The sequence below is a fragment of the Hylobates moloch genome, unplaced genomic scaffold (assembly GCF_009828535.3).
Source record: "Hylobates moloch isolate HMO894 unplaced genomic scaffold, HMol_V3 SCAFFOLD_6, whole genome shotgun sequence".
Lineage (NCBI taxonomy): Eukaryota > Metazoa > Chordata > Mammalia > Primates > Hylobatidae > Hylobates > Hylobates moloch.
The window spans coordinates 97,289,054-97,301,958 of NW_026652281.1; the positions used below are offsets into that span (position 1 = coordinate 97,289,054).

The window sequence follows — 12,905 nt, forward strand, 5'->3', positions numbered from 1 at the left end:
CAGACACATCTGTAATCTACTTGAATGTTTATATGAGCCATACATTCCACAGCAGACCTTTAGCAATCCTTGGAGAGCCATATTTGTGAAGTCAAATGAATTGGGAAACTCAGTGGCATCATAATTTATAAAACAAAATGACTGAATGAGGCACAAGAAACTTAGTAATTATTGCCCAAGGAGCAATTAGCTACATATGCAACATGTAGGTCATAAACTGCCATCACTTTCAATAGATAGCATCTTCAAAAATGGATGCTGATGAAGAGTTAATTGGACAATCCATCACATTTATTGGACAGCTTATGATAATTAGCAGTTGCCACAAAATATCATATAAAACAATGAATTCAAGCCCAAAGCAGGATGGCACTAGGCAGCACGTTACGTATGTCCATTCAAATAAAATATGTATTTTGTTAAACTTTCATTTGACTGTACTGCATTTATGGGATTTCATTTTGTTGTTGGTGGTGGTCGTTTGTTTTGTTTTATTTTCTTTTAAGTAAAGTGTGTATTTAGGTTTTCTATTAGTCTCAGTCCATAGAAATTGGATAGTTGTTGATTCTATGGTTGTTTTTAAATAGTTGTTTATTCTATAGTTAATGTTTTTTAAAAGTTAGAATCGATATTTTGACATATTTAAACACTACAGTCTACTAAATTAAGAATTTCAAAGGGACATATTAGTAGTGCTTTTATCAAGCAAACTCGTTCAGATAAGAAAATACGTGAGATGTGTGGTGTCTAGAGCAAACTGCTTCTCAGGACCACTAAGTATCAGGGTAGTATCAAGACAAAGAAAAGAAATTATTCTCATGACATTTATTAATATCTTTTTTATACACCAAGATTCGTTTCCTGGCTATGGAATGCTGGACCCAATAATCTTTAAGTTTTAAAGACTACAAGGCGGACTATTGGCCCGTAAGTAAGCAGTGATGCACTAAAACAGGATAGGATGGACACCCAAAGAAGGATGTATGCAATTGCATTTCAGGAAAAAAGACTGAAGAAGGCCTTCATGATTGAGGTGATGGCTAAGGAAGTGCACACGAAATCTCTCTATTCATCGATACTCACTAAACTCAAAGCTGAAGCATGGTCCATGCTAGTTAGTACTGAGCACATTTCTTATACATGTTCTTTATAGATACTTATTATATGACAAAGAATAAGACTATGCCATTATAAAAACATAAATTCTCCATAATCCTCCAACTATAATTTTGCACTGTTAATATTTTAGTAGAGTTCATTGAAAACATTATGTATGTATGTATGTATGTATATGAATATGCATCTACCAATTTGTACCTATACTTACCTATGAAGATAGCTAGATAAATAACTATACAGCAAGTTACTAGTTAGATAGCTAGATAGGTATAGATAGATATATTAATAGATTTTTCCGTCTTGTTTTAGCTATTTCTTTTTCATTAGTGAAGGTATGCATATCATTTATACTAGATTCAAAAGTCATCATAAAAAGACCTTCTTGTTAAATCCTGCCCACCAAAGATAAGCATAATTAAAATATTTGCAATAATATTTAAAATGACTTAATTTTTGGCAATTGTTTATTGAGAAATCATTTGAAAAATATATTATAAAATGAAATAATAACTTCCCATTTAGTAATGACTTCACTACAAATAAAAACTAAGACACTGACTTGTACCTATATACTAGGCATTTACAAATCACTCCCATCCCCAATCCCCAGGATAATTGGAGAAATTCAGAGAGAATTTAAGAGCTGAGAGACAGGTGAGTTAACAGTGCTCTCAACAAAATCCTGAACATGAGGATGTGTTTATTGCAAAGTGTTTAAATGTGTTGTATTATGGAAAGAAGACCAAAAGCCATTTTCCTGGGGAATAATGATGGGTGATTCAACCAATGATATTCCAAGTTTAACTGTAAAATAACTAAACAGACATGTGTTTTGCTTCAGATATCATGTATACTCTGGCTCTTAAAAGAGCTAAAAAATGTCCAGAGGATTAATTATCACTTTTTGCATTCTATTCATAAATAAACTTTGCAGGCATTTCTGGTTCTAGTAATTTTATTATCTCACTGCTGATATTTCACACATCCGTGCACCAACCAATTTCCCAGGGGCCACAGTAAACAACAATCAGTCTAATCACTGATACTCATGAATCCCAAATCAGAAACACATTCTATGGCTATTTGGTGGCTGTCCAGTAATTGCCTAGAATTTCTAGCCCCAAAGAAGCATTGGGAGCAAAAACGGGGTATTTGGAAGTTGGCATTAAAAAAATGTTGTTGTGGCCGGGCGCGGTGGCTCACGCTTGTAATCCCAGCACTTTGGGAGGCCGAGGCGGGCAGATCACGAGGTCAGGAGATCGAGACCACGGTGAAACCCCGTCTCTACTAAAAAATACAAAAAATTAGCCGGGCGTGGTGGCGGGCGCCCGTAGTCCCAGCTACTCGGAGAGGCTGAGGCAGGAGAATGGCATGAACCTGGGAGGCGGAGCTTGCAGTGAGCCGAGATTGCGCCACTGCACTCCAGCCTGGGTGAAAGAGCGAGACCCCGTCTCAAAAAAAAAAAAAAAAAAAAAAAAAAAGTTGTTGTTTGTGAATCCCTTATTCAAATATGTGTCATGCAGAACTCAAATTTGGAGCAAATTATATCTCTATTACTTATGTATTGCTGTTTCTAGGATAATTAGTAAATTCACGGAGCCTCAATTTATTTGCTGGTGAAATAGGAATTATTTATATCCCAGGAACAGTTGTGAAGACTAAAAACAAAGCTTAAATCAATCTCTGGCACTTAGTATGTACTAAAAATAGGCTCATCATCATCATCGTCATCTTCGTCTCTCATTAAATGATATATTAATACACTTCCCTATTTAGAAGGTAGTGAAGAATGCCCCTTCCTTAGCAATTTATAAATGGCAGAAAACTTTTAAAAATGTCTGTTATTTAACTCCCATAACACTAACAAAGGCAGAGATATTTTTCTCATTTTCTAAAGTTCCAGATCATGACAGACTTTATGGGGTGAGTCATAGGAATTTATAAAATAGTCTATAAATACAGCCCTTTAGTGAGATCAGAGGTAGGAATGTCATAATATTACCAGATTACACAATAGAAGGAACTTGATGGGAAAAAAATGACTTAGTTTAAAATTCACTTTAAAGTCTACCTCAACTATTTTGGAAAACTCCTGCTGCTTCTATAGAAATTTCACACATTTTATTGCCTAGTAGACTTTATGATAACAGCTCCCAAGAATGACTAAACAGCACAAAAATTCTGACTCAACGTTGTGGTCAACAAGCATGCATGAAACACCAAATTTGTACCAAGCACAGTGCTAGATTCCTTTTCCTTCTCCCACCCTTCTTTTCTTGGTTTCTTATATAATGAATAACAGAAAAATAAAACTCTTAGAGACTAGGACATTTTAGGTAACACAACTGTTAAACAGCGGAACCAGAATGAATACTCACTTCTGAGTCACTGTGAAGTTCATGCATAAACCAAACACATAAAGGGCTTAGCTTATTCATGCATAAAATGGGGATAGTAATAGTCCCTGGCTAACAAGATTGCTGTGAAGATCACATGAGATGACAGGTGTGGCACACTTCACCAACACGTGTGTGCTGACCGCTGTGTGTAACACAGTGTGAAGGGCCCTCATATCATTTGTATCATAGTGACATCCTTGAATGCCTACACATGCACTCAATTTTCTGAACCCCAAACTGGGACACAACATTCTATGATTTGAATGTTTGTGTGATTCCCAAAATACATATGTTGAAATCCTAACTCCCAAGTTGATCTCATTAGAAGGTGGGGCTTTCAGGAGGTGATCAGGATGTGAAGCCCTCACAAATGAAATTAGTTCCCTTATAAAAAAGACCCCAGGGATCTAGCAAGCCCCCTTCCTCCATTGTGAGGACACAGTAAGAAGCTGACTGTGTGCAACCCAGAAGACAGCCCTTACCAGAATCCCATCACACTGGCATGCTAATCTTGGACTTCCCAACCTTCAGAATTTCGATTAATTCATTTCTTTTTTTTAACTTTAAGTTCAGAGTTACATGTGCAGGATGTGCAGGTTTGTTACATAGGTAAATGTGTGTCATGGGGGTTTGTTGTACAGATTATTTCATCACCCAGGTCTTAAGCCTAGTATCCATTAGTTTTTTTTTTCTGATCCTCTCCCTCCTCCCTCCCTCTACCCTCTAGCAGGCCCCAGTGTTCCCCTTTATGTGTCCATATGTCTCATCATTTAGTTCCCTCTTATAAGTGAGAACATGTGGTATTTGGATTTATGTTCCTGAATTAGTTTGCTAAGGATAATGGCCTCCAGCTCCACCCATGCCCCTGCAAAGGACATGATCTCATTCTTTTTTATGGCTGCATAGTATTCCATGGTATATGTGTGCCACATTTTCCTTATCCAGTCTATTGCTGATGGGCATTTCAGTTGATTCCATGTCTTTGGTATTGTGAATAGTGCTGCAATTAACCTATGCATGCCTGTGTCTTTATAACAGAATGATTTATATTCCTTTGGGTATATACCCACTAATGGAATTGCTGGGTCAAATGATATTTCTGTCTCTAGGCAACTGAGGAATCACCACACTGCCTTCCACAATGGTTGAACAAATTCATATTCCCACCAACAGAAGAAATTAATTTTTTATATGTTTTATAAGCCATCCAGTCTATTTTGTGTTTTGCATTTTGTACAGAAGCAAAAATGGACTACAAAACAGAATATAACAAGTGATTATTTTTCTCATTTTGGAATATACTGATTTGAGCATATCTTAGACACCTAAATATTAAAATGCAATACCTAAGTAAAGATGATTTATTGAATAAGATGATAAGAATTTAGACCTTCCCTGAAAGCCAGAGAATAAAAGCTTCCATCTCCCAAGTTCTTTACAGGCCTATGAATAAACTTTAAATCCACCTTCATTTTCTCACAAACTCTGCTCTGCTGCTTGAAGACATGACCTGGATTTCTTTGTGTTTCTTTAGGCTGCCAGGACAGTCTTAGTCCATAGGCCGCTCATATACTCATAATCTCCTCACGAAAAACATGGGTCCTCAGTCTGTTATCCTGAGTTCTCATCTTAGTCTCATTATTGGCGTATATGTGATTTAGTTATGTTATTACTGTTCCCTGATCTGTAAAATGGGGATTATAACATGATTTATGAACTTTAAATGAGGTAATGCTTATAAAATACTTATTAAGGGTCTGACACCAAAACAAAAGCTCTGTAAACATGTATTTTAAAAGCTTTAGTGTTGGCATTATTTATAAGGAAAAGACAGTAAGATTTCTATTGATGATTCTCTTACTTTTTCTAAGGTCCAAGGTAGTTTTCCTCTCACTCTTTACTTCTCTGTCCTTAAAGAAGTTCATCTGGGTCTTAATGTTAGTGTCCTGCGTGTACACAGGAAAATAGAGGAATTTGGTTCAAGTGATGAAAGATGAAGCTGGGAAGGGAGAATGAATAGGAACCAATCTCTGCATTTCTGGTACCAGTATTTTTTTTCCACCAACTTTTCTAACCAAAATCTCTGTCCTTGAACTGATCATTGAAGATTCAAAGGTTTATTAGGTTGATTTTTGTATTCATATTGAGTAGCCTATAAGCCTTTAATCTTAGTTATAAGATTAATCACAAAATCAGAAAGGATGCCATTTTTGGAATGCTCTCAGCAAATGCTGTCCCAATCGCCCTCCTCCCCACCCCCACACCACAGCTATGCCAACCCCATCTCTAGCTGCAAAGATTCAGTGTGCTTTTTTCTGGTCCTCACAGCTGCCACCATACACTCCACCATTTTAATTCCTCCCCTCTCTTCCCACTCATTTCACTGTGTGATAAAACTGCAGCATCAATAAAGGACAACACTTCATTACAAAACTCTGATACAGGCCCTTTCTTTAAGCCAAAACAGAGAAAATACTTCAAAAAAAAAAAAAGAGTGGGTTAAAAATAACAACTCTGGGGTAAAGACTTAAATTTCAGAATTCAAAGTATCTGTATCATGTAATTTCTCAGGCATCATGATTTGAGGTAGAAATCTCAGAAGTAGACCCTCAAGCCACTTTGTTTTTCTGTGATTCTCAGCATCCTTCTGAGTGGCACCACATAAAATAGAATAAAAACAACCTGAGAAGCCAGAGAGTCTTCAGTGAATTCTCACCTGGGGGAATAACATTGAAACTCTCAGGTTGGTGCAAAAGTAATTATGGTTTTTGCCATCTCTTAATCTCAGATGTTCATCTATAAATAGGAGAAAATGTCTACTTCACAAGGATTGCTTTGCAGTAAATGAGTTGATAAATGATTCACATTTAGATACAAAAATAAATAAATATAAATGATGAGCCAATTCTTTAATCTGTAAGAGTTCTCTTAAAGCCCAAATTGACTGTGGAGATGAATATCCAAAAATGAAAAGAAATAAATAAGAACTACTAGTCACATGTTTTAGTAGCTTCGGGAAAGACAGAATTCTTTAGGTGACACTCAAAAAGTATTTCCAAACTCTTTGTGGTGTTTGTCTATACCAGGGTTTACTATTTTCAAAATATCAGCTACTATAGGTATCTCCATAGAGCATAGACTTCAAGCAAAGAGATGAGAAGCTATATTATGTTTCCTACAGGAGCCTTTTATACCTGGCCCTAGAGTTTGCTGATTGACCCTTTTTTAAGAATTTTCTCTCCTATTTTTGTATAAATATTTGCCTGACCTTTGCTCTTTAAGCACAAGGAAAGAATGTTTGATTCATATAGCATCACATAGATTGTTGAAGTTACTCAAAAAAGGCTTTCTGGAAGGATGTGTGAACATTTATTAAGCATGGAATATTATTTTGTGTGAAATATAGCAGTAAAAATGTGAGGAAAGGGAATAGATGGGAGAGAAAAAGAGAAATAAAAAGGGAATAGATAAGAGAAAAAGAGAAAGAAAAAAATTAATTTGGATTCTACTTTTCATATTGAAAAGGCTAATGAGTTTTATTTTAGGTTAAAAAAATCTAGTAATTTTATCTTTAGAATTGAAGTTTCTGTTCTAATTTCTTGAGAATTGTGCATGTATTGGATTTGCTGCTCATTTGCAGAATTATTTGAAATGCTTTAGACAGAAGAGCTAGTTTTGAGAAGAATAGCATGCACATTGGAGAGTCATCTTCCTGCCACAGTAAGAAGAAACTTCTCATTAACACAATGGGAAGTGGCATGTGAGAAAATGGGCTCCTTGGGTCATGTTAATACCAATTCTAATGATGGAAGTTTTAGAAATAGACAGTCCCTTTCTACTGCAATAGATATAATTTAGAAACTGCATTGTCCTTGATAACTAATATTCACAAGAGCCTTATTTAAACTTTCTCATTTTTAATCCAACAAGTATCCTGATTGGCTTCTAATACCACCGTTCCTCTAATCTACAGTAGTATTTCTTGGAAGTAAATGCTAAGGAACTGATCCTTTTACTTTGCGGAATTAAGGATACAAATTCAAGAAAATTCCTAATGGCTTAGCACCTTGTTCAAAGACGATAATTTAAGACACAACACACTAACCACAGACACAAGCCGATGTCACCAGTTCATTCAATTCAGAGTAGCCTGCAGAGATCAAAAGTAAATTTAAGAAAATACACTGGTGTAGTGGTTGAGAATAGGTCAAAATGGCCAACTGAATATTATTGCATTGGGGAAATAACATACTTCTGCATTGCTGCTACTGTTGATATTAAATAGAAACTTTCACCAGAGTAATATGTTTCCTCAATTAACACAGCCCAGCTGCATACATTTCATACTGATATTTGGCACAAAAATTCCACCTCTTTGTGCGTGTGTGTGTGTGTGTGTGTGTGTGTGTGGACTTAACGTTAGATTTTTTGTTGCTAACATATATTTATTTAAAGCATCTCCTACCTCCTTTCCCTCAACCCATACTCAATGCTACATATCCACACAAAGCCTCCATCTCCTACTCTATTTTGTTTTTTTGTAATAAAGAACATCAATCTGTGACAATATACATGCAGAACACTTTCAAGATTTTCAGAACAAAGTTTTGAATGTCGTGGATCTTTCATTTTTACTCCCCGTGACTCCAGTACAACACGAACAAACTGCAAGTAAGTCTGGAATGTACACAGCAGCCATACAGATTACCATAACAGATAAATGAATAATAGGTGAAAAAAGTTATTCTGAACTGCATTCTTTCTACTGCAATTTGTGCAGAACATCTGATGATTTTTCCAGGAAGTAACTCTTTTATTCATAACTTCTGTGCTATGCCACTTTATATATCTGCACTTCAATTACTTCATCTAAAAAATGAGAGCAACAGGATTGCCTTAAAGGGTTAAGGTATGCCCCAAATGAGAGTATGCAATCAAGATTTCCTTGTACTTTAAAACATGGCATCATGGTGAGTGTTTATCATTACTTGTAGATGACACTGCCAAATATCCAGATTTTTTTAAAGCAACAACAAACATATTTGAAAGATTCTGGTGTGTGGGCTCTACATGGAGAGAGCCATAATTTTGTGGTATTTCTATTTGCTATTTGCACCAATAGGGTGAAGCAAATTCACTCAACACGATCAATGTATCTTTACATTATTTACGGTAAATATAGAAGTCTCAGATTCCAAATCTATGTCAATTCATTTCAGGTCTCATTTCTTCAGTGTGTTTGTGTTGTTTTATAGTTTGTTCCACAAACACTTTTAGAAAATAACATAATAAAACCATAATCACATGTATAATTTTATGTAACACTGGAACAGAAAAAAGAAAATGCTCCAGAGTAAATCCCACATTCAGTTTGACTCATGATCAATTCTTCAATGTTTACATAATACTTTTGAAAAATTTGAACTTTTTTTCTCGTGGAACTGGGAAGATAATAGTGCATTATGAGAATTCTAAATGTGATGATGTGGTAACAAAAAATGTAAAAATGAAATGCAGTTTTACACACTGTGAAAGGATTACACTGCAAATTTGATTTTTTATTTAATGTCAACAAAGTTTTAGTGACTGCCCCTTAGTGCCGAGTATCATAAAACTATCATGCTTGTATGTGTGCATAATATTAAGAGGAGTGATATGATATAAACTCAGGACTGATGTGATCTAAACCACAGCTGAATTGCATAGAACTTTATATGGTAGTAGAAATATGCTCTGTGTTATCCAGTATGGTAACCACTAACTACATGTGGCTATTTCACCCTAGCTATCTAGCTAGTGTAACTGAGAAATTGAAATTTTTACTTTATTTAATTTAAATTAATTTTCTGTAACTTCTAATTTTCTGTAACTTCAATGAGCTATATTTGGCTAGTGGCCACAATATTGAACAGCACAGGTTGAAACTGAGGTAGAAATCATCTTGGCAGCTGTGTGGAGATCAAAGAATAAGAGATGAGCAAATGAGGCTGTTATCACTACTCAAGTTAGAGATGATGGTGTTTTAGCTTAGGAAGTAAAATAAACCAGGCATAGTGATTATTTGAACATGGGAAGCAAAGGAAGTGAAGAGGTCTTGAAGAAACACTCCTATAGTATGTTTCTAACATGTTCAATTAATCTATACTGCTTTTCAAGTTAAAAATAGTTCTGTCTTGTTTTCTTTTACCCATTTGTATGTAATTATTCAAGTACAACAAATGGATCAGAAATGTTCACATAAATATTAGCAAAAGATGACTAAATATTTCTAGAAATACATGGAATCTGGAAGTTCTGGTGGCTATTTGAGATTTATCTCTTGTGTGTGCTTCTCTATGATGGGAGGTTAGGAGTTGATGAGGACAAAATCTCTTACACCAAAGCCCTCATGACGACCTTGATCCTCACTGCTTACCCCCAGGACACAGGAAGCCCAGTCAATTTCTGTGAATGTCCACAGGTCCACATTGACCCAGCAATGCCAGGGGCAATCTACAAGTGAAGAGAATCTTTCCCCTCCCTGAAAGGATATCCTTTTGGAGCTGTTGATAGTGCCTATCATACTTTTCTCCATAGGAAATAGAGTCAAGATTGACAAACGCTAATAGATAACAGAATAGATAACAGAATGATCAAGCATTAAAAAAGCATCTTACAATGTAACAGTCCAGACCATAGGACCAGATCCAGTTCTCATATTTAATAATATATTTAATGCATTTATTGAATCTTTCCTAATTTTTGACCTTTCTGCTAAGCCCTGTATATTAACTTTTCATTTAATCTTTCCTATAATCTAGTGGAGTAGCCCATTATAGACTTTCTTGTCTCTCAATGTTTACAGTTGTAAAATGGGGATAACATGCATTTCTTCTGTCATAAAGTTAGTAAGAGAAACATGTATAATATCTTGACCATAGTATCTGTCACATAATAAACTCTTATTAAATGTTGGAAAGTTATGAGGATGGTGATACTTGATTATGTAAGTGGTTTCCATTTTGGTAAAAATTGTTTACAATATAGAAAAAAACAAATTTGAGGAAAGCATGCACATCAAAATTAATTTTAAAAGTAGTGTATAACTATGTCAAAATAAGTTTTGTAAAATGTCATAAATGTGTATATAATTTGAAATTTTAATTGGATATTAAGGTTCATTTACCAAATAATAAGGAGTTTTGGTAAATACTGGGAATGAACTGTTAAGCAAGACATGGTCTATTAACTCTTTTTTTCCCCCCCAAAGACAAGGTCTCCCTCTGTCACCTAGGCTGGAGTTCAGTGGCACGATCCCAGCTCACTGCCACCTTCACTTCCCAGGATCAAGTGATCCTCTTGCCTCAGCCTCCTGGGTAGCTGAGATTACAGGTATGCATCACCATGCCTGGATATTTCTTTGTATGTTTTATAGATAGGGGGTTTCACCATGTTGCCTAGGCTGGTGGTCTCTCAACCTTAAAACTAGAGATGCATTTATATTCAAATGATGTGCTTGCTTATTTATACACTATAATAATAGGATAAACACACCTTTCCAGTGTTCTGCCAGATGTAATTCATTCTGGGGACAAAAATATTTTTTACCAAAAATGCTCATTCCTAAACACAGTGTCTACCCACACAGTCTCACCTGGTCTTATACAATTAAACAAATGCAGAACGCAAGTTCATGTATTTTGTGTCCAATAAATGTTAGCCAGAAATGTGTCCTCTTTTGCCATTAAGCAGACAATTCTCTTCACTACAGTCTACACCCTGCTCCTCTTCCACACTTGTTCTGTCCAATTTGAGACCCTTGGCTTTGGAAGGGCATTTAGGTCTTTTCCTGTGCTTTGTACCACTAAATATATTTTCCATGACTTTGACCCTTTTTAAGGACTTTCATAAATTGTATTCTCATTTACTATGAAGGTGTGAACCTCAGTAGATCATCCCAAACATGATTTGTCCCCTATTGCCTGTTTCAAAGGCACTTCAGCTAGACCCGTCCCATTCTCCAGCAAGCAGACTTCATACTCAAGGGGCAGAGCTAATAAACATTTGATAAATGAATGAAAATAGAAGCTCTCCATTTCCACCGTGCTCTCTTCTTAAAATATGCAATATTATGTTTTCCTCTGCAACATTAAGTCAAATCTGATTGTCCTTTATCAAAAGCAAAGTTGTATAATACATCATGTCAAACCAGAATGTAGAAATATAAGGAAAAATAAAGGTTTAGTTAAAATGACCCCCATAAATATTTGAACATCAGATAAGGATGTCAATCTCCCTTTGTCATGATGCAAAATAGAGGATTTATTTTGCCTTATGAGTATAATAATGTTAGATATCATGGCTCAGCCTACACAAGCATCTTTGTTTCTCTCAGAATATAAGCATTATTATTAAGTTTTGTTCCCTAGAGAATACAGAGGCTTCACCAATCAGAAAAAAAAAGCTAATTTTAAACCCTAGATCAGCACTTTCTTTTATTGTTTCTCTCTCAAGATTCTTGTGCAGTCTCTACCACCTTAGATCACTAGTTTTAAAATATTTTACGAATACATGTAATTTGATTATTATTTACAATTAATAGCCAGGTCTAGTATACCACACTGATAATATTTCAGGCAACTTAACTTGCCACTATGAGGTTTGCATCTCAAAATGTGTAACAAATATATATTTAAGGGAAGACACTGTAGGTTGAGGAGTGTGCCCTGTGATATCCAATATGGTAACCACTGTGGATTTGGGAGCTGGACAGCTAGCGGTGTGAATTCAGTAAAATTACTTCATTACTACAGAGTTTCAGTGTGCGTATCCATTATGGACACGAAGAACTGCTGTGCAGATTGCCCTTCAAAGGAGGGTGCCAGAGATGTGAGGGGTGTGGTAAGGAGACAGGCTCCAGCTACCCACTACCTAGGGTCCATCTCAGTTTCAGAAAATCCCCACTCCAGAGGTTTTCTGAAGACTAAGCAAACAGAGATATAAAGGCCCTACCATTTTGGCATGATGTAGTACTCCTCTGATGGGTAACACTGATTCCAAAGGAAACTACTAGTTTGGGCCAAGGTTTGGCTTGGATTGAGTTGCAGTTTGATTTCACTGTCTGTCCATCATGCTCTTGCTCCTTTCCTTTCATAGGTGGCAATCCCTAACAAATGGCTTTCATTTCAGACTCCATCTACTTTCAAACCTGTAACACATTTGTTTAATGGGAATAAGAATATGTGTAATTCAGGGAGTTAATGCTACAAAGTGTAGATGTAAATGAAATATGCAAAAAGCACTGTACTAAAATGGTAAATATGCATGAATAAAAATACATAAAATATTTTTCATATCCTTTGCTGAAAACCTAGTGTCATACAGAAGAATGCATTTCGAGTTTGATGT

The 12,905-nt window shown here is 35.7% G+C and overlaps 1 protein-coding gene across 3 annotated transcripts in view; it reads right to left on the reverse strand.

The window, feature by feature from the left end:
• The window catches only part of CDH8 (cadherin 8), a 378,275-nt gene that overhangs the window by 136,569 nt on the left and 228,801 nt on the right, over positions 1 to 12,905 (reverse strand). The gene's annotated exons all lie outside the window — the stretch shown is intronic.